We start from the raw sequence: 22,345 nt of genomic DNA on the forward strand, positions 1-22,345 counted from the left end.
AGTTGCAGCTATCAGGTATTTTATCCCAATCAGGAAAAGATGACTAAGACAACATGTGTCCTTCCTTGCAGTATCATACAGAATACCTTAATTCCCCTCAAAATCCTCTTTTCTGCCAAGTTACTCTCCCTCACTTCTAACCACTGACAACCACTGATTTTTAAAAAAATCTCTGTAGGTTTGCTTTTTTTCAGAATGTCATACAGTTGGGATTGTGCACTGCGTACTCTTTTCAGGTTGAGTTCTTCCTCTTAGTGTAATATACTTACGTTTCCTTCACACTTTTTCATGCTTTGATAGCTCATTTCCTTTTAGTTCTGAATAATACTCTATTGTTTGGGTATCACTGTTTTTATATAAATCACAGTTTACATTGATTTATTCACCTAGAAGGACATCTTGGTTGTTTCCAAGCTTTGGCAATTATGAATAAGTCTTCTCCAAATGTTTGCATGAAACAGTTTGCATGGAAGTTAGTTTTCAGCCCATTTAAATATTTTTTTTTTTTTTGTACTAGGGATCGAACTTGGGTCCTGTGCTTGCGCAGCAGGCGGCAAAACCACTGAGCTAAATCCCTGGCCCTCAGCCCATTTGAATAAATACCAAAGACTGCAGTTTCTGAATTGAATGGTATGAATGTGTTTAGTTTTGTAAGAAACTGCCAGACTGCATTGGAAAGTGGTTGTATCATTTTGCATTCCTACTAGCAAGGAAAGACAGTTCCCTTTGCTCCATATCCACACAGAATTTGTTGCTGTCTGTTTAGGGCCATCCTAATAGATGTGCTCTGAAATCTCACTGTGGTTTTCATTTTAATTTTTCTGATGATGTATAACCCCTGGAAGAGTTTTTCATATGCTTATTTCCAACCTGTGCATCTTTCTGATGATATATCTGTTGAGGTCATTTGACCACTTTTCAATGGATTGATCACTGACTTATTGTTGAGTTTTAAGAGTTCTTTATATTTTGGATAGTATCTTTTATCACATATATATTTGCAGATATTTTCTTCTAATCTGTGGCTTTTTTTCTCATGTTGATGATATCTTTTGCAGATCAATGTTTTTAATTTAATGAAGTTTAACCTATCAATTATTTCTTTCAAAGTTCATACCTTTTGGTGTTGTCACCACCACTGAGAAGTCACCACCCAGCCCAGGGCCATCCTGATTTTCTCCTGCATTCTCCTCTGTGAGTTTTACAGTTTTGCATTTGGGTATGTGATATATTTTGTTAATTTTTGTAAGGGATATAAGATCTGTGTCTCTATTTTTTTTCACTTGTGGATGTCCACTTGTTCCAGCATCATTTGTCCAAAAGACAACCTTTTCTCCATTGTATTGCTTTTTCCCCTTGTCATAAGATCAGTTGACCATGGTTGTAGGTGTATTTCTAAGCTCTCTATTCTGTCTCATCGATCTGTTTGTCAGTCCTCTCACTAACACTGCACTGTCTCACTTGCTGTGCCTTAATAGTGTATCTTGAAGGTGGGTAATGTCAATCCCACTGTTTGTACTTCTTCAGTACTATACTTGTTATTCTGGGTCTTTTGACTCTCCATACAAACTTTAGAGTCAGTTGTCAATATCTGCAAAATAATTTTCTAAGATTGTGTTGAATCCATAGATCAAATTGGGAAAAACTGACTTCTTCACAATATCTTCTATCCACAAATGGGAATATTACTCTATGGAATATGAAAGTTCATTGGAAGCATCTTGTAAGGTTTTAAAGTTTTCCTTAAAGATCTTGTATATTATTGTTAGATTTATTCCTAAGTATTTAATTTTGGAGTGGTAATAGAAATAATATTGTGGTTTCAATTTCAAATTCCAGTTGTTTATTTCTGCTATTTAGGGAAGCCATTGACTTCTGAATATTAACTGTATATTCTACAACTTTGCTACAATTGCTTATTAGTTTCACAGGCACCACTGCTATTTTAACTATATATTCGTCATACATTTCTTATCCCACAAATTTAGCAATGTTTTCTCTCCCTGGAAACCTCCTCTACCATTTTTTCCCTTGCTTCTACTTTTTGGTCAATTGTTCTATCATCATTTTATCTTGTCTAAGCAGATGACAGACAGTACCATTCTGTTCTGTTATCTCATTTTTTTCTTTCTCATTTACTCCTTGGTTGAATTTATACATGAAAACCAATAAATAGACTTAGATTGCTCCCAAACATCTTCTTACATATATAGCAGTCTTGAGGCTCCACGTCTTCCTTATGCATTTAGATACACTGCAGAGTTACCCTCCTGATTTGTGTTTCCTTTCAAGAGGAGCTTGGATTGATCTTTTTCTGTCTCCTACATTATCCTCTTTATTATTATTATTATTATTTTTACAACTACTGTTTGCTAGAATGTGTCTTCTGGAAACTTTCTCAGATAGATTTGGGAGATAAGAGTTTGAGTCCTTAAACATTAAAAACAAAAAACCAAAAGACAAGAAAAATACACTATGTATCATCACATGTAATTGATCATTTGGTCAGGTACAAGATTCTGGGTATAAAATCATTTCCCCACAAAACGAGGAATACCTTTGATTCCAGCTCCTTTAGCATCTTTCTATTCATGGCTGTCGAAGATTGATGTCAATTTAAACCTTATTCTTTGAAAGGTAATGTATTTTATGTGTTTCTTTTGTAACAATTTGAATCTTCTCCTTATCTTTGAAGTTGTGGCTATCCCAATAAAGATAGGTAGATTTTTGGATGATTGAATTTTCATCTTCAAAGGATATTGGTGAAAGGAACAATACCCCAACGAGGGAGGTGGCTGACTACTTTGTTCTACTCAATTGCATTACCCATGTTGGAACATTTGACTGGAGACATAAAACAATGAAAACAAGATTTCAGATAGCATGAAGAAGGAATATGATGTAAAGTATCTGGATAGACTTTAAATTATCTTTAACAAATGGGAATACAAGAGCAAACCTGTAGAATATCCATGAGACTTGCTGAGGAACTGCATACGTTGTGTTTCAACATTTTCAAGCTCTCACACCCTTTAAAAAGTTTAATGTCATAAACTGTAACTATGACTTCTCTGAGAATATTCACACAGCTTTGAGGAATGTCCTGTCTTCCTTTAATCCAATCACACTCTCACACTTTCTCTTCTAGTGCTTGGTTTCTCTATCACCGATTTTTCTTCTTCTAAAGAGTGGCCAGAAGTTATTCTTTTCTTTCTCTTCTTCCTTCCTCTCACAGTTGTGTTTGAAATATACACAATTCAGGTGCAGAATGAGAATAATCCATGCCTTCACAGGAGCCAAGATTCAACAGGGAATAAGGGCACGAGGTCCAACCTTACTAAGAAGTACAAAGCACCAGTGCGACACAGCAGAGGGCGGTCCCATGCTGTCTGGTGTGGATGAGGGCTCATCAGGGAAGGGTTCTCTGAGTGAGTGGCCTTTGACAGATACTGAATGAGGAAGGTGGGCTGACTTCTCTTCTTCCCATTCTCTCTGCAGTGCTTTTTCCTGTTTCATCCTGGAACTTAAGGCCTGGCGTTCGCCACAGAAATCTGCACTCACAGAAGAGTTTGCTATGACAAAAGCACTGTAGATGGAGTGGTTTGTGCACAACAGAAGCTTATTTCTCTGCCTCCTAATGCCCTCACTTTGAAGGTTAGGAATTCAGCGCTGCATTTGGGTTGAGGGTGGAGAACAAAAATACTCTGTCCATTATGAAGCCTGAGCTTCACTTCATATGGAAGAATCGAAGAAATCTCTGGGAAAAGTGATCTTGTACTTTCTAAGAGATGAGAGTTGAGATTAAGCAGCAAAGGAAAGTTCAAGGCAGCTGGACCTACAGAGGTGATGACCTTTGAAGAAAAAATAGGAAGCCGCTCAGTGTGGGTAGAGACAGACAAATGGAGAAGACCCTGGGTATGGCGCTGGGGAGGAGGCACAGCCAAGGTGGGAAAGCTGTGAGAATAAAAGGAAGCTTCTGGGACCCTTAAGAAGGAACAGAGTGGAAGGGATGGTGTGGGCCTATAGGAACACGCATTCCACCAATGCCGCTCTTACTGTGTCACAGGATCGAGGAACTCATTGTGAGGACCATGCCTTTATCCAGGGCAGTTAGCTTAGAGAGTGAACAGAAAAGGGACCAGGAAAGCCACAGGGCCTGATGATTGATGAAAAGAAGGAGCATGGCCTCAAGGCATCTCCCGTTTCCAGTCTGTAGCTCTGAATGGATTGTGGAACCCTGAGCCAGGGAACCCAGAGAACCCAGTACCAGATCAGGTTTGGGGGAAAGACAGTAACTTCAGCCAATTAGAATGAGAGAATCTGGCTGGGGAAAATATGAAGAAGGAGGTAGATTTGAGCTAGGCCTCAGAATGTTCCAGAAGTCAAAGTCAGGCAGAGTAGAAAAACTCTATGAAAAGAGGGAGCACCCCATGGCAAGGTATAAGGTGTATTCATCAGCTTTTCCATCACTGGAGCACAGTTCCCAACATCCTCAACTTAAGGGAAGAGAGGCATGATTGAGTTCACAGTTTCAGAGGGTTCAGCCCATGGTCGGCTGGTTCCAAGGCATTTTGATGGAGGGGGATGGCAGAACAAAGCTGCTCACTTCATAGTGGCCAGGAAGCAAAGCAGGGGCATAGCACCAGAGATGAAAGCATGAGGGACCAAACATATACCCAAGGTCACACCTCCATGACCCTCCCAGGCACAGCTGGAGGTGTGCTCCAAAAGTTAGCCTGGGCAGCTCCCAAGCCAATCAAATTGCCACAATCAACCTGACCCATCTTGTCAGGCTCTTGGCATTTCTGTCCATTCTTTTAGTAAACCTTGCAATGAAGTTAGTGTATGTGCAGAAAAGGTTGACATTTATAAGACTAAAATTCTACAAAGTTTAATGGATCATCCATTTTCTTGGGGGGATGAGTCTTTTTAAAATTTTCAATTTTGATTATACCTATTTCTCTGATTCAAAGTTACATCAAATTTCTGCAAGTGTATTAGGGAGAAAAACTCATCACGTGAAAAACTGTGCTTGGCAAGAAATGGGGTTATAGTTGTGGTAGCAGTGGCATGACTAAAAGCATGGTGTCAGCTCTTGAATGACCACTACAATTGGTACCGAAGTGGAAAGATGCAGGGAGAGAAGACAAAAATGGACCGGATCCCAGCCTGAATCAGGATTAACAAGTTATGTATAGGAGAACTCTGGCCTCCAGAAGCATGAATGCAGCTTTTGAACTTCTAAATTCCAGGAATTTACACAACGTTGACACAGAAATGTGTAGAACAGGACAGAATCTTGCACAGATGCAAAATCAAGAGAGCTATCTTGCAAGGAGGAGAAATGGGTGGACTTCCAGGAAGGCCAGATCTATTTGTGTCCCAGTCTGAAAGAGGTATCTCAGAATGAAACATCGAAGATCCGTCTTCCCCCAAGAAAGAATGGAAGGAACTGGAGCACTTACTGTACAATTGAAACTGGTTCTGGAACGAGAAAGATTGACCAACCCTGGAGGTAAGGCTTTGGGTGCTGTCAGTGTGGAGAGAGCAACTGAAGCCTCAGATCGGGATGAGATACTCCAGGATGGAGCGAGAGTGTGGTGACCCAGTGATGGCAGAGGGAAGGGTCTGGAGGTGGGGAGCCCAGAGCACAGGGCAGAGGGTCCCATCCACCTCCATGGTAGCTGCTGCTTGGCCCTGGGACCCGGATGGATGAGGTGGGCATAGGCGGGTGCAGCATGGGCTACATGGAGAGGGTTAAAGCCAGCCGGGTGCTTTCCAGATGTCACCAGCTGATTGCAGGCAATTAGGAGGCTGCCTTTTTTCTCTCTCCCAGGACCCCTAACACAAACTGTCTGAACCACAACAGTTAAGGCTGAGCATATCAAATACATAAGGCCAAGAGAGAGCCCAGGAAATAACTGTGGTTAGTGACTGTGGATGGGCTGGGGGACAGGCTGCTCCAGAGAAAAGAAATTTGCTTTTAATCACTGTGCTAATCCAGGACATAAGGTCTCCTTTCTCCCTCTCCTCATCCCATTTCCCAGGGCTCAGGCCCCTGATCTCTCCCTACATTGCTGGGTGGAAATTTGGTCCAGTGTCTTTTCTTATTTTTTTTCAATATAGATACATTAAAAAACAGACACCAATCTTCAAAGAAGCCTGCAATTTCACTGGCGACGGAATGTTTACAGCCACAATTTGTTTGGTTCTGATAAAATGCACATGCCCCGTTATTCCATTTTGTTTTGCTTCCCACGTCAGCTCATTTCATGCATGGGCCTGTATGCTTCCCAGTGGCAAGGCAAAGAGCTCCAGGGAGAAAGAGGCAGGAGACGAGGAAGAGGAAGAAGGAGGAAGAGGAGAGGGGAGAGAAGGAGAAAGGAGGAAGAGCAGGTAGGGGTGGAGGGAAAAGAAGACAAGAAGTGGAAGAAGGAAGAGTAGGAGAACAAAGGGAAGGAGAAGAAAAAGAAGAAGAGGGAAAAAAGAACAAGAAGAAGAGGAGGGGAGAGAGGGAGAGGCTCCGTTCCAGGACCACGTTGCTGTACCTACCCTGGACTGCCTGGGGTTGGAAACCAGGTGCTATGATAGAGGCCCTGGGGCAAGGCCAGTGGCCAGGAGGACAGGCAGAGGGACAGTTCTAGCAGTCCCAGAGCTACCTTGTGCCATGTCTGGGGAAATGCAAACCTTCACAGGTTTAGGTAAAGCTGTCATTCAAAAGCTCTCTGAGTCTTTTAGAGGCTGCACCACTGCACCGGGCAAGTCTTGAAACCAAAAATATCAGACTTGAATGTCAGCTCAGGTCTTTTCTTGCTATGACCTGGAACAAAACTTCCTTGGACTGGTTTTCCCCATCTGAAAAGGAGAGCTATTTCTTCAATGGGAAGGGTATGGGATGAAGTGGATTGGACCCTGGCCGGCCATGTGAATGTGCTGGAGGGGACAGAGGGCAGGGGACAGAGCATTCTAGATGCAAAGGCAGGAGACTTGAGCAGAGGCTTGAGAACATAGTGTTGCTTGGGGCAGGAGGAGAAGGTTGGAGTGACTGGGGTGTCCAGGAAAGGGTAGAAGGGCTGGAAATGAGGCTGGCCAAAAAAGAGGTCAGGGTGTGGGCCCTGCCGAGGACAGGGAGGGTCATTCTGCAGGCATGGACAAGTCTTGGACGCTGAGTGGAGGACCATGCCTTCCAGGGTGTGCCCTGGGATGGTGCCAATGGCCCACTGGCTGACAAGCTGCAAAGGTGAGAAGAAGACAGATGTAGAGACAGAGCGAAGTCAGGGATGAGCCACAGGGCTGTGCCTCCATCCCTGCTGCTGCCACAGGGGAGAAGTGAGGTGAGAGCCCCGGCTTCCGATCCCATCTCTGCCCTATACTAATCCCAAATTTGGAACAAGTTAAATTCTCTTTCTTCCCACGATTTTGTTGGTAAGATGGTGGGGGTGGGGGCATCATGTATATTCCCAGTGAGAATTCTCCAAGTTTTAAATACACAAAGCTATGAGAAACACTTCAAAGGGTGTGCATGGCAAATACATGATTTGAGGGTCATTTAGTCTGGAAATTAAAAATCTTTGACTCCCAGAAATGTATTAGGAGTTGAGGCATTGCTTCAAATTCTCAACTTTCTTGACAATTTAAGATTGGTATATTGTACATGTTGGAAGCTTCCTGACCCCTCTTGAAGAGCCTGATGTCCAGCACACTGACCTCAGCTGAGGCTGCCTGGCTTCCACTTGCTGTGCAGCAGTGTTTGTGCCCTCGGGCTGCCTTTGCAGAACCAAGTGCTGGGGGCTTCAACAGCAGAAATTCACTGGGTCCCAGTTCTGGTGACCAGAGCCTGAGATGAAGTTATTGGAGGGTTGACTTATTTGGGGGGATTAGAGAAAGATTCTGTTCAGGCTTCTGTGGCTGCCTGTCATCCCAGTGTCGCCTGGGATGCAGAAGCGCTGCTCTGTCCTCTGCCTCCCCTTCTTCTGGAATTTCCTGGGGAGTGGCTCTTTGTGTTTGCTTTGGCTTAGATATGGCTGTTGTGTCCCCCAAGTTTCATGTGCTAGAAGTTTGGCCCCCGGTATAACAGTATTTAGAGGGGGTGGATCTTTAAGAGGTAGAGAGGATGAGGTCCAGGGCACCCCTCTGAAAAGGGGTTAATATAGTCGTTGCAGCGCTGGCTTAGTTCCCCACCACTATGGGTTGCTATGAAGGAATGAGCCCGGCCCCTCCTGTCTCTCTTGACCTCACGCCTACGCCCACACGTGTCCCTTCTTCGCTCTGCTGTTTCCCTCTCCACTTCTCTGCAGTGCCGTGACAGTCATGGGGGCTCTCACCACAAGCTCAGGACACGCCGTCCCCCCTCTCCAGCCACCAGGATCATGAGCCAAAGAAACCCCTTTCTTTACGAAGAACCCAGCCTTGGGTGTTAGCAACACGAAATAAACTAAGAGGCCACGTGTCCTCTTTTTCCATGTTTTTTATTAGTACATGGGTGTAGTATGTAAGTTCACGTCCCTTGGGGTCAGCTGGTGCAAGGACACAGCACATCTTGACCCCTCACTTTGTTCTCTCCCCTTGATCTCTTTCTTTCCCCTCATCTCCTCTTTTTACAAGAACATAGTTATATTGGGTGAGGGTCTACCCCGTGACCCCATTGAACGAACTGCATCTGCAGTGGCTCTGTCTCTGAATAAGGTCGCATTCTGTGCTTCTGGGGTTAGGAATCCAGCCTGTGACCTCGAGAGGCAACAGTGCCAGCTGTAGCACCACCAGACCATGTTCCCAGCCCCAGGCTCATTGCTCACACCTGTTGCTGTTGTCTGTCGGCCGTGCCGTGGGCACTCAGGGACTCTCGCCGAAGGGCTTCCTTCCCACCCTGCAGGCCCCAACCCACGTTCTGGTAAAGCAACATCAGCTGCAGTGTCTGACAGGGCGGGTGGGTTGGAGGCCGCATCAGAAAACTCTCCTGAGGCTGCACAGCCGGTGACCGGAAGAGGAAAGACGGGCTCTTTCTGGGTTCTGGCCCATCTCCTACTGCATCTCCTGCTCTGTCACGGAGGAAGAAGTGAGAGATGCTGCTATTTCAGGCTTGGTGCCTCTGAGATTGGTGAGCAGTCAAAAAGTCAGGAGGGAAGGTTGACTTGGGGACCACTAGTGACAAGCAGGCTTGACAGGTGGAGCCCGAGGTGACATCCTAGGAGAAATGTCCGGAGGCAGCGGGAAATGTGAGATTGATGTGCTCCCATCTGCCCTCCGAACAATTCAAATCAGAATCTTCTCATATTTGGGGAAGACCTTATCAGGGTGATGTTTTGTTAGAAATTCATGTACATTTGTGATTTCTCCCTTAATGTAAGTCGGTAATTAGGAAGAATTACACATATTCGCAGAGTAAAGATATTGAGGTAAAACAGTTTCTAGTGTTTTATTTTAAATGGAAAAATGTTCTTTTGTGTGTAACTCTTATGAACAGCAAGGGGAGGGTTTTTTTTTTCCTACCAGAATGCCAGTTAAATTGTATTTTGATAATTTTCTCAATGTGTCAGCTGCCAACAGCATTTTAAATAATCAGAATTAGATCTCTCCTAAATAAGGCAGTAATTCTATTAAAAAATGCTGCAGGCCCCAGAGCTCAGGGTCTAAGGAACTGAACCACAGGCTTGCTGCAAGGTTTACGGAATTCTGAGATCCTGAACACACATTCACTGTGCTTCTCTGGAGAGCTCCCCACACCGCAGTCCTAATGAGGAATGGGGCCTGCGCTTGGGGATTACTGGGAACATTCACAGGCCTCTTCCTGTTGAGGCGTCTCTGGGCCTGTGTGCTCAGGTAGGGATTGCTGTCTTCACTCTGCAGAGGAGAGAACTGAGGTTAGGGAGAACGAAGCGCACTGCAGGCGTTCAGAGAGTGGTGGCCGGAGCTGGGAGGAAGCACAGGAGTCTTGCTCACAGTGGTCAGACCTGGAATCATGACAGCCAGGGCCTGGACAGTATGGTTCCAACACATCGTGCCTTGGGAGTTGGGAACAGCCGCATGTCTGTGGTTGTGAATGGCTCGATCTTGCAGAGATGAAGAACTGAGGTTTAGAGAAAGAAGTAGATATTAACTATTCCTGAATGGGCACTGCGTGCCAGGCTACGTATAGCACTCAGTTCTTGAATTAGTTTAAAGTCGCATAGGAACATCACTTGACTACTGTGGTTCATTCACTCACTCATTCATTCATTCATTCATTTTACGCTTGAGGAAACTGAAATCCCAACACCTTTAAAAAATTGGCTCAACACAAACCAAGCTCTTTTTAACAAGTTCTGTAAAATATTTTCAATTACTTTCCTGTGTAATTCTGGGGATCTATCTCTGGTTAGATCTATCACATGGTTAGGCCCTACGTTGACGTCCATTCTCTTTCCACTACACATCTAATTAAGTTTTTCAAGAAATATAGGAGCCCAGGTTAACAGGAATGAAGGATGGGTATAAAAAAAAAACTCATTCTAACCTTCTGGAAAACTTTGCAATTTTTTCCTTGACTCATTTAACAATAGTTTTTAATATACAGCAAACAAGTTGATGTACCCCAAAATATCATAATACAGCATAGTTACCGAATATTTAGAATTTATGAATGTAAATGTCTTGCTATTTTCATTCTGATTTTTTTTTAAATTTACCCATTCTGGAGAAAGATAAAACCTCCTACAGCTCTCTATGACCTGTTTCTCTTCCTCCATCCTTAAATGTTTCTAGGACTTTGAAACTGTATTCTATTTATCCATATTTTATAACTTTATTACTCAGGTATTTGCCTGCAACAATTTGAAGAATATTTGTAGAATTTTGACTTATTTGCATAATTCTACTTTATAAAAAGACTTTAAAAATATATGTCTTCACAAAATGTATCAAATGTAAAAATATACAGATACTACTATAATAGACATGGATATTTACCAAAATTTTTTGATACATATGGAGACTTTCATTTTTTTCAAACTTTTTTCTTTAAAGAAATAAAACATTATAGATTTGACTAATGAACCCTCTTACCATACCATGACAATCCCCATACAATCCTATTCCTGTCTTCTCCTTCCTTGAGAAAATATTTTGCAATATTATACAAAAATAGATTATTTTATATTTTCTATGTTTTATGCTTTTAGAACACTAAAGTGACCCAAAATTATGCATATTATTGTGTTGTATGCTCTTTAATATGTATATACCTGGTATGAGTATTCTTTATCTCTATTCACTATTTGCCTTTTTTGTTTCAATTAGTTTTTGAGACTTGTCTGTGTTGACATACAATTCTTTATTCATCTTTGATAATTTATTCATCTTAACTGCTATTTAACATATAATTTATCTGTTCTTATTTTAATGAGCATGTAAGTAGTGACTTATTTTTTTATTACAAATAATTCCAAATACTATACAAATAACTATAACTGCAACAATAAACATCCACAGTCCTCTCTGCACATTTCTGTCCCTGGTTATTCTGGGCATAAATAAGCCCAGAAATAGAACTGCAGATCACTGAGTAATTTTCATCTCCAAGTTACCAGATTTTGCCACATTGTCCTATAAAATGGCTGTAGTAATTATATGTTTACCAGCAATATATATTTTCATTTTCTCCATATTTTCAATAGCAAATGGTATTATTAGAAAAAAATGTAAATGGCAGGTCCTTAAATGAGTGAAATAACAATGCATTGCTTTTAATGGTATTAGATTACTTTTTCTTACCAGCAAGTGGAAATATCTTTTCCTCCTTATTGACCACTGACTTTTCTTCTATATGAATTAACTGTTAACTTATTTGCCAATTTTCTATTATGCCAGTTTTTTATATCTATTTCGTGATGGAATTATATATTTCACTAAGCCACTAAGATGAACTGATCCATCCACCTTTTCCTATCTATCTTGCCTATTATCTATCTACCTATCTATCTACCTAATCTGTCTACCTAAAACATTTGGTGATGTGCTTTGCAAATACTGGGTCCTAACCTGTGACTTGGGTTTTAACTTTGCTTACTGTGTTTCTTAAGTAATAGATGTCTTCATTTTCAGTATGATCACCTTCATTAATCTCTTCTCAGTTCTTTTAAAAATAGTCTATGAATAGAATACACTTTTAGTCTCTCAAAGTTATTATTAATGTATGAATATTGAATAACCCTTTGGTTGAGTATAGAACTGTAGGTTACACAGTCATTTTGCCTCAAGTCTTTGAAAAATGTCTATCTCTTCTCCTTCATCTCCTTTTTGGGTCAGTCTGTTTGACATTCCTCATGAAGAACTCATACACTCTTTTCTTGAAAGACGTTTAGATGTAGACTATTGCTCCTACTGTTCAAGATTCAGTGTTTTCTCTCCACCTGAGAAATCTTATCTTTTGTTGGTTTGAGGTTATTTTCATCTATGATCTTTCTGATAATTCTTTTTATTCTCTCTTTGAAATTCTGTTGTGTATATGTCAGCCATTCCAACTCTATAATGTGAATAATATCTTTTTTTCATAGTTTCCTCCTCTTTGCCATGCTGTGATGCTATCAGGAACACTCTTAGGCCCATCTTCCAGTGTATTCTCCTAAAAAAAATATTATGACTAGGCTGGGGATTTAGTTCAGTGGTGCTCCCGCCAGCCTCATAAGCGCAAGGTCCTGAGTTTGATCCCTCGTACCAAAAAAAAGGAAAAGAGAAAAGAAAATTATGACTAATTTTCTTGTTAATTTATATACAGAGGATTTTTAAAGTATGTATAATATATACATTATAACCACATTCACATATGACATATAAACACATACCTCTGTTTCTTACTTATTTATCTCTATTTTAATAATCATGAGTTAATCCTTTAATTCCAACCGAACAGTATGGGTCAGATTCTAGTTTCCTTCTTTTGCTTTTTTTCTTATTTATAACTCCTGCCACAGCAGTGAGAAATCTGGGTCTCATTATCCTCAATATATTTATTCATTTGCTTTTGACTAGAATTCACAGAAAGCAATTTCAAAATTGCTAACCTGTACCACTGGGAAAATCAAACCTACCCACCAAATGTTGATATTTATTTATTATTCTTTACATATAATATGCAAACTTTTGAAATAAACAAATCTTAAGTGTATCATTCGACAGGTTTGGGCAAATGAATGTAACCCAGTAAACCACACCACTGTCATGATAGCAAATGTTTCATCTCCCTAGAAAGTTCCTGGTATTTCTTTCTAGTTAATCTCCCTTCCTTGCCTCCAGACTCCTGCTGTTTTTCACCATGGATTAGTAGTGCCTCTGCTAGAATTTCATATAAATGAGATCATACTGGGTGATCTGTTCTATGTGCGGTTTCTGTCACTCAGTATAATGTTTTTGAGATTCATGTATGCTGTTGCATATACCAATAACTTACCTCAGTTTTATTGCTGAGTAATTCTTTATTATATGACGAGTTTCTTACCCATTTCCCTATTAATAGGCATTTGAGTTGTTTTCATCTTCAGCTATGATGAGTGAAATTGTTATGGACATTTTCGCACAAGTTTGTGGACAGCCAATGTCTTTATTTCTGCTGAGCGAATTTTAAGGGTGAGATTTGTGAGGCTCAGTAGCTGGGATAGCTCAGTGGTAGAGCATTTGCCCAACATGGTCAAGGCACTGGGTTCGATCCCAGCACTGACCATATAGAATTGTGAGGTTCAAAGGTAGGTCTATAATTAAGTTAAAAACTGCTGTTTTTTCAAAATAATTAAGCCATTTTACATTTCCACCAGTGATGTAAAACGTGCATGCTCCATGTCATCATCCCTTGGCCTTAACGGACAGTATTATTTTGGCCTCTCTTGTCGGTGTGTAGTGGTATCTTTCTGCGGTTTTAACGGTATTTCCCTGGTGACCCATAGCATGGAAAACTTTGCCATTGCTTTCTTGGCCATTTCTGTGTGTTCTTTTGAAAGGTGTTCATTCATGTCTTTTAGTTAGTATGAAGGTCATGTACATCTTTTATTAGATGCACTATGTTATTATTTTAAGTTAAAATGTAAAATTTTATTTTTCAGGAGTATACAAAGTCTCTTCTTGTATACCAATCTTGTATCCTGAGACTTTATTAGTTTTAAGTGCTTATTTAATAGGCAAAGGACTCTTTTCTAAACAGATAATCATTTTGTTGGAGAAGACACAGTGTCACTTTTTTTCAATCTACTGCTTATGTCCTTTATTCATTTTTCTTGCTTTGTTCCCGAGAGTAGGACCATCTTTGTCTTATTCTCAACATTAAGGAAGGCATTCTTTCCATGTAGTGTGACATTAGCCATAGGTTTTCATACAAGCCTTTTGTCAGATTGACAAAAGTCCCTTCAATTTCCACTTTGCAAAGAACTTTTTTATAATCATGAATAGATGCCCATTTTGTCTTTATCTACAGACACTCTATAAATGTTAGACAAACTTTGCAATCAGATGAATTTCATGTCAGTGTGATAATCAGTCCACAATGGTTCACATATTGCTGGATTAAATATGCTGATCTTTTATCATTTTAAAGTTTATCCTAATAAGGAATATTGCTTTATCATCCATTTGTAATATTGTTGTCAAATTTTACTGGTCTCGTAAAACTTCTGGTGGAGAAGCAGCCTCTGATCTTCTATTTTCAGAAAGCATGAAATGTATATATAAGTTGGGCATTATTTTGTCTTTAAATATTTTATAGAATTCAATAGTAGTTTTTGGGAATATATATATACACACACACGTATATACATATATATACATATATATATATATATATGAAAGTCTTGTACATCTTTTGTTAAATACAGTGCTCTTTGAACATTCAAAACATTAAATTCATTTTTCAGTATATACAAAATTTATAAATGTTACACGTGTGTGTGTGTGTGTGTGTGTTCAGATTTTGTTTTGCTTTATGTGAGTTTTGTATGGTCTTTGTCCATTTTACTTAAAACTGTCTGTAATATTCTCTTAATAACCTTTTTTTTTGTGGTACTGGGGATCAAACTCGGGTCCTTGCACTTGAACTTGGGTCCTTGGGCTTGTGAGGCAGGCGATGGAACAACTGAGCTAAATCCCTGGCCCTCTTAATCCCCTTTAAAAGTCTGTAAGATCTCCAAAGATATATTTTCACTCACTCACTTTTGATACTGGTAATTTTCTCTTTTTAAAAAATCAATTTTACAAAGACCATACTGATTTCAATATTTAATAATTTAAAAAATCAAATTTGTCTTTGTTAATTTTATTTGCCTGTTTTCTATTTCAATAAGTTTGACTCTTATTTTGTTTCACTTTTTACTGAGTGAGATTTAACTTGCTCTTACTTTTTAACTTAATAAATAATACATTTTAGACCTTCTTCCATAATATAAGCAGGTAAAACTATAAATTTCTATCTAAAGACTGCTCTGTTTGTATCCCACAAATTTTGATATATTGTGATTTTAATAACACTAAGTTTCAAATATTTTCTATTATGTGTTGTGATTTCCTCTTTGACTTAGAAGCTATTTAGAAATGTATTACTTAATTTCCAAATACTTGGGACTTTTCTGAGTATCTTATAATTATTAATCTTTCCTTTTATTTTGTTTTTTTGAGACAGGGTATTGCTACATAGTTCATGCTGGCCTGGAACTAGCAGCAATCCTCCTGTCTCAGCCTCCTGAGTGCTAGGATCACAGGTGTGTGCTACATGTCTGGTTTAATCTCTAATTTCATTTTATTGTGGTCAAATAATGAGCTCTATAATATTTTATTCTTTTGAAATATTTTGTTATAGGGCCTCATTTCTTTCTTATGGTTTTAATCATGCTATTCTAATTATTTCAACCACAGTTGAAGGATATTTTGCATTCTCCTAGAAGGCTGTGGCCCTACATCTTCCCCCAGTGTAAGAGCCTATCATTTCTAGTCCTTTGTGTAGGTCCAACACCTCTAGACCATCAAAACTTCAACTGAGGCTTATCCCTGGCTTTGAATCTCCTCTTTATTTCTAAAGCCCAGAAATTTATTTTCTCTTGAGTTACGCTTTGCATGCTCACCTTTTATTTGTCATATTCGCTCCTAGGTTTTTGCTTTCTCATAGGAGGAGAGAAAGGCTTCCTTAACTTAGTATGAAATAAAGCTGAACATGTTTTGCTAAATAAAAAGTAGACATTGTGTAGAACGCTCACTATACTAACATAGAAATCCTGGGAGTTTATAACACGGTGCATGTGAAAGGTTAGCTCTTCAAAAGCAGTTACATTTTCTCACCTGAAATAGTGTCCAACTGTTTGTCACACCCCACCCTAAATATGGTGTATTGGAAGCATGTGTGGTTTTCCCCACTTCGCTCCTCCCAGTGGTAAGAAGGCAGCGTGTGCTCCAGTCTTTGCTACCTCAAGCTCCCACAGTGCAGGAGTTTCCAGGATCTGGCTCCCTGTTTCCCAACCAGCTTTGCCACTTTGGTAGCCATGGTGGAATGGCCACAACTCTACAGCAATTTGAAGAACGGAGGAGATTCCTCAATCCCTGGCCCGCTGATGATCCGGCACCCTGCACTTCGTTGTTTTCAATTTCTCTCATTTCTTTGGAAGATTGGGCCGAAGGAATGTTGAAATTTCCAGTAACCCAAAACCTCCACATTCTGTCACACTTCAAACCCAGAGCTGTGCATCCAACCGAGAATTCAAAACACTATTTTCACACTTCACTTCTGACCAAAGGAAACGTGGTATGTTGGCTTTAGCTTTGAATTTCAATCAATATAATTCAAAATATATGAAATCAAAGTCTATTTCCAGAACATCTGAGAGAGTCACCAAGTGCCTAGTTGCTTCTACCCTGTCCTGGTAAAGCTGGTTCTTATTTTGCATGTTTTAAGTCCTTGTTTGAAGTTCATCCATGGGGCTCAAGTTTTGGCTTGGCTCTTATCCCATGCCACATTTTACACTCACTTTTCATTTCACATGAAGACTAGGGGAAAGAGAACAAATAGAGATTGTGGTAAAAAAAAAAAAAAGAGGGGGAGTTGAGAATCGTGTCCCCAGAGAAAGAAGCCAAATTGGAGTTTTCTCTACATGTTTGAAATCAGACTCCAAGGGAAGAAGTAGATATTTACTGACAGAAGCATCATTTATTGAGCATCTATTCTGTGCATCATGTATATCATGTCAGAGGAAAAATAAATTACAGGTTTTGCGCCTAAGCAGGAGCCAGACAAGTAACCAGTAATTAGGATGAAATGTGCTGAATTAGAATTTTAGGAACACGGGAATATAAAGGACACTGGGAAGGACTTAGGAAAGACCAGACTTAGCAGTTGGTTTTGAACCCTGAGGAAGGGTTTGCTGGGTGAAGGATAGAGAGAAGGCAGAAGAAACCTGAAGTCAAGGCTACCTAGAGTCTGGGTCGGACCCAGATGAGCCAGGATCAGGGATGGGTTTGCTTGGACAAGATCAAGGTGAACTAATCCTAATAAAGCATATCCAGTGCTGAGAACCAAACATGGAGGCCCAGGTGAAGCCTGTGTCCTTGCATAACAATAACAATGCAATTAACGTTTTATTGACTGTCTTCCATGAGCCAAGCAGTACTCTGTGTGCATGCTCTGATTCACTTAATTTTCCTGTTCTTCCCTGTCACTCGGATTTCCATTTTGTAGAGAAGAAACTGAGTTGAGAAAGGGTAAGTACATCCCCAAGACCACACAGATCAAAAATGGCAGAGCCTGCGTGAACTCAAGCCAGTAATGCCAGCGTCAGTGTTCCTAATTACCACCTCCCATTGTCTCCCTGTGGGACACACGCAGAACATTCGGGCAGAGACCCAAGCAGGGGAGTCTGGGACACAGCTCACTGTCCCAGAGGAAAGACGGTGTGAACCATTTATGGTCAGTTTTCCTGCATGGGGAGATCTTGGAATAGGGTCCTAGAACCAGAAGCACCAGCACCAGCTGGGAATTGTTAGAGATGCAAATTCTCGGTCTCATTCCAGATGTGCTGAATCCGAGGGCCTGAGGTGAGGTTCAGTCATCTGTGTTCCAACCAACAAGCCCTCAGTGACCTTGGGGCATGATCAGCTTTGAAGACCTCGGGCTTCCAGGTCCCACTTCAGGGATGTTTAGTGGTCTCTGGGGCAGGAAACCTGCCCTGCCCAGGTCTGGTCCACCGATGGATGATTCCACTATTGCTGTCTTATCATGACATCTAAGCCTGACTTCTTAGGAAAGTATGAGGTGAGGAAAAGACAGAGGACCTTGGCTAAGCCCACACACCTTGGCAAACCCTAAAATTCAGGGTCAGTGACCAGGTACCATTACCATCGTTTTCCATGAAAACAAACCAAGACTGTCTAATGACCTAACCTCACATTGAGGGGAGTTTCATCTCCAAAGCACCCAGACTGACCCGAAAAACAATCTTCTGTGTGATTTCAGTTGGCCTCCCCGCCCAGGCACCCAGCCCCCCGCCTTCATCCTCTCCGTCACCACCACCAACGTGGGCTGTTTCTCTGCCTCGCCTTCTAGGTGCAGATCTCTTTACTCCTGCCAGTCACTTCTCAGCATCCCATTTTACAGAGAGGCAGATTGGGGTGAAGAGAGGAGGAAAACCTATCGCAGGTTGGGCATTCAGAGACATTCAAAGTCCAATCACCTACCTAATTCAGGGGCCAGCTTCATTCTGTGTTTATTTGTTTGGATGTTTGCAGTCTTTCTTCCCTGATATTTTGGGTCTTATTATAAAATACATTTCAATTCAAAAATAGGCACAGTGACAATGCTAGTTGTCTTCCACCCCTGAGACCCCAGAATTCTTCCCAAGAGAAACTGCAAGGGCTGCATTCCCATGGGCCCTGCAAGAGGGAGGGCTTGTGCATACACATACTCGTCTCCATGGTATCCAGTCAGACTCATGGCTGCATAGAGGTAGTATTATGTGTGCATGGGTTTTATTCTTTGCATTTTGCAAGTAGCATTCAACTTGGAGCACATTCTATGACTGTGTATAGAGCTCTGCCTCAGTCTGTGTTTCTATGCACAAACATCTTTCTTGAACCAGTCCCCTGGTCCTAGACACTTAGGGTGTTTCTGTTCTCTCCTACTGCACACAGTGTTGTCATGGCTGGTCTGGTATATACAGTGTGTGATCAAAATATGTGGTGAATGTTTAAATTTAAAAATATACTACAGTAAAAGTCACATTGCCACGAATCATCCTTAAAATCACCACCATCACCCCTTTGAACACACCTGTCCCACCATCCTGGCCACTTTCTGAAGCAATTGTGGAAGTCCTCGTTTGTCAGTGTCTTAGGACCAAAACTACAGTGAATTTTGCCACTTGCCATATAATAGAAATGCGGCCTTATAAAAACATTGCAATTTATACTTATCCCCTGGGTCTGGTACCATGCAACTTCTGGCTCTTTCCTAAAGTCAAAATTACAATGAAAAGTAAAGATTTGAATCTATTCAGGAAATCAAGACAGCCATGACAGGGAGACTGAAGAATCTCATGAAAGAGGACGTCCAGAACTGCTTCATAAGTCCTGAGAATGGTGGGATAAGTGCTTTCAGAGGATGGGGGGTATTTGGAGGGGAATTAATGGCAGTGTGTCTTCTACTGTAATATATCTTTTTATAAATTAAACATTCATTGTATCGTTTGCTCACACCACATGTCTTTGCTACTATAAAAGTGTCTGTTGGAATTTGTTGGCCATTCTGCCCACAGACACTGAGTCTGAACTACCTTCCACGGCCCGTGTAGTGTTTCTCAGAGATTACCTGCCATTATCCGAATGTTGACTCCTCACTTACCACTTGTCCCTCCGAGGACAAAGGTTTCATCTTTGCTTTTTGGGGTTTCTTCCTTTCCCATCTCAGGCGTCCTCCCCCACTCTGTGCTGGAAAAGGCCAGAGAAAAAGATGAATTGAGCCAGAGCACAAGGGGTCAGTGGGGATTTGTCATGGAAGCCACAGGGGGTCTCCCCAGCTGTTCCAGAGGGCGGAAAGGCTCACTCCCCTGTCATCCCAGCCCGCACAATCTGTGCACAGCTGCTGAGGGCTTCTCTGTGAATGTGGCATTGTTCCTCGTGAGCCACTACAGAGGCTCGGTATCTGCCCTGCTTCCAGGAGTGCGGAAAGGCCAGGCATGGACAGCAACTGTGTCAGTCTGTGACTGCCATGGACACAGTGTGCACAGGAGTGGGCCCAGACCCTGCCCGAAACCGTGAAAGACCGAATGCCCTGGTTTAGTGGTTGAGCCCCTGGGTGAGAAGATGCCCACATTGCGATTAAAACTCATCTACCCTCCCGCCAAGTCTTGCTCAATGAAGTGCTCATCCCCACCTCAATTTTTTTCACATTGGAGATGGAGTCATCTAAACTTGTGATTTAGGGACTGTCACCCTGCCTGGCTGGCTCTGGATGACATTGTAGGAAAAATGGTAGGGTGGGATCCATGTGGCTTCTTACCCTGGCCCTGCCAGTGTCTAAAGTCTCTCTTCACAAGGACAAGGGGCAGATGGGGTGGATCCATGTGCACTTGCTCCCCGCTCAGCAGTACCACGTGGCACAGGGGACAGGATCCAGGGTGGCTGTGCGTGAATGCACACATGTGTGTCTCTTTCACTTTTAAAACTGTGTTAAGAGACACATAACGTGAAACCTACAGTCTTAACCATCCCTAAACAAGCAGTTCAGTGGTATAAACGCATTCATAATGCTCAACCAGCTCCAGCCCCCGCCTGTATGATTCCTTCACCTTGTAAAACTGCACTTCTGTAGGCATTCAACAGTAACCCCCCACTTCCTGCTTCCCTCAGTCCTTAGCAATCACCCTTCACCTTTCTGTCTTGCTGAATCTGAGTACTGTCAGTTCACCTGTAAGTGGAATCATACACAATTTACCTAACTGTGACAGGATGCATTCACTTAGCACAGTGTGCTCCAGGTTCACACATGTTACAGTGTTTATCAGATTCCCTTCCTTGACGAGGCTGAGCTGTATCCCAGTGTGTGTGCACTCAGTTTACCATGTTTTTCTCACCTAGTGATCTGTCAATGGGTAAGGGGCTCTTTCCCCGCTTCCCCTGTTTGAACGAAGCTGCTGTGAACCTAGGCGGACAGAGAGCGTTGAAATCTCCACTTTTGATTCTTTGGGGCTGGTACCAGAAACAGAATTGCTGGATCATATGAGATATCTTTTATGAGAAACCGTCTTGGGTTGTGTTTCAGAGTCAGACAGAGACTCATTTTGAAACCAGATCTTTTCACTACAAGCTGGTGACAGAACATGGTGTCTCCTTGGCCTTATTTCCTGAAGCCTCCACCCCAGCTTTCTGTATCATGTGCTTCTCCACTAACCACCGCCAGTCTTCATTGGCCTCTCACTTTGTTAACAGCAGGGTAAATAACTGTGGCTGTTCCACAAATAAGTCACAAAAGATCAGCTCATAATGCTTTAACTCCATGATGCTTGTGTGTGTATGAGAGAGAGAGAGAGGAGAGAGAGAGAGAGGAGAGAGAGGAGAGAGAGGACAGAGAGAGAGAGAGAGAGAGAGAGAGAGAAAATTTCCCGGCCAGAGCTCAGAAATTTAATTACAGGAAAGAAGGCTGAGAAGTGGTGTTTTCTCTCAAGAACAGGGTGTATTGAATGTGAAATGTAGTTCTACCATATTGGGCCATTGTTGAGCAGCTCTGTGAGAACTTACAGGGAAAACATTGCACCTAGCGCCTTTGCAGGCTCATGGGGAAACCTTTGGAGATATGGCTTTTTTGGCAGATTGCACCTTAGGCAAAGTTGCTTTCTGCATTAACTTACTTTTGGAACCCATGGATTGCTTAGGTGGAGAGAGAGGTGTAGCATCATGCTGACAAGGACTCGCTACGCAACCCGAGCGGTGAGGCGGATTAATGTGGCTAGTTAAGCTAAACAGAAATTGGCCATCACTGGGTAAAGTCAGTCACTCCAGAAGCTCAGAGACCTGTTTCTGGATTCAAAGGAAATTAAATTTCCAGGTTGAGAGGGGCAGCCATGGGTCAGGGAGGGGCTCTGGGGTGAATGGAATCCCTCACTCATCCCCGTGGCATGGAAATAGGTGTCCCTAACATCTCCAGAAGTTAATCAGCAATATTTATCACTATCTGTAAGTTCCCCACATGGTCTGAGAGCCAGAACCCACTGCCACTCTCTGGATCCATCTCCAGAACCTTGTAATTATCACAGGAAAAGGGATATTTACAAGGAGACTCCTCCCATCTTTATAAGGGTGAGAACGGCTCAGAAGCCATTGCCCATTCAGGGAAGAGTGGGAAAATGTGACATTA

Source organism: Heterocephalus glaber, unplaced genomic scaffold, assembly GCF_053883595.1.
Source record: "Heterocephalus glaber isolate CG9 unplaced genomic scaffold, H.glaber_assembly_v1.0 deba00001608, whole genome shotgun sequence".
NCBI classification, from domain to species: Eukaryota; Metazoa; Chordata; class Mammalia; order Rodentia; family Bathyergidae; genus Heterocephalus; species Heterocephalus glaber.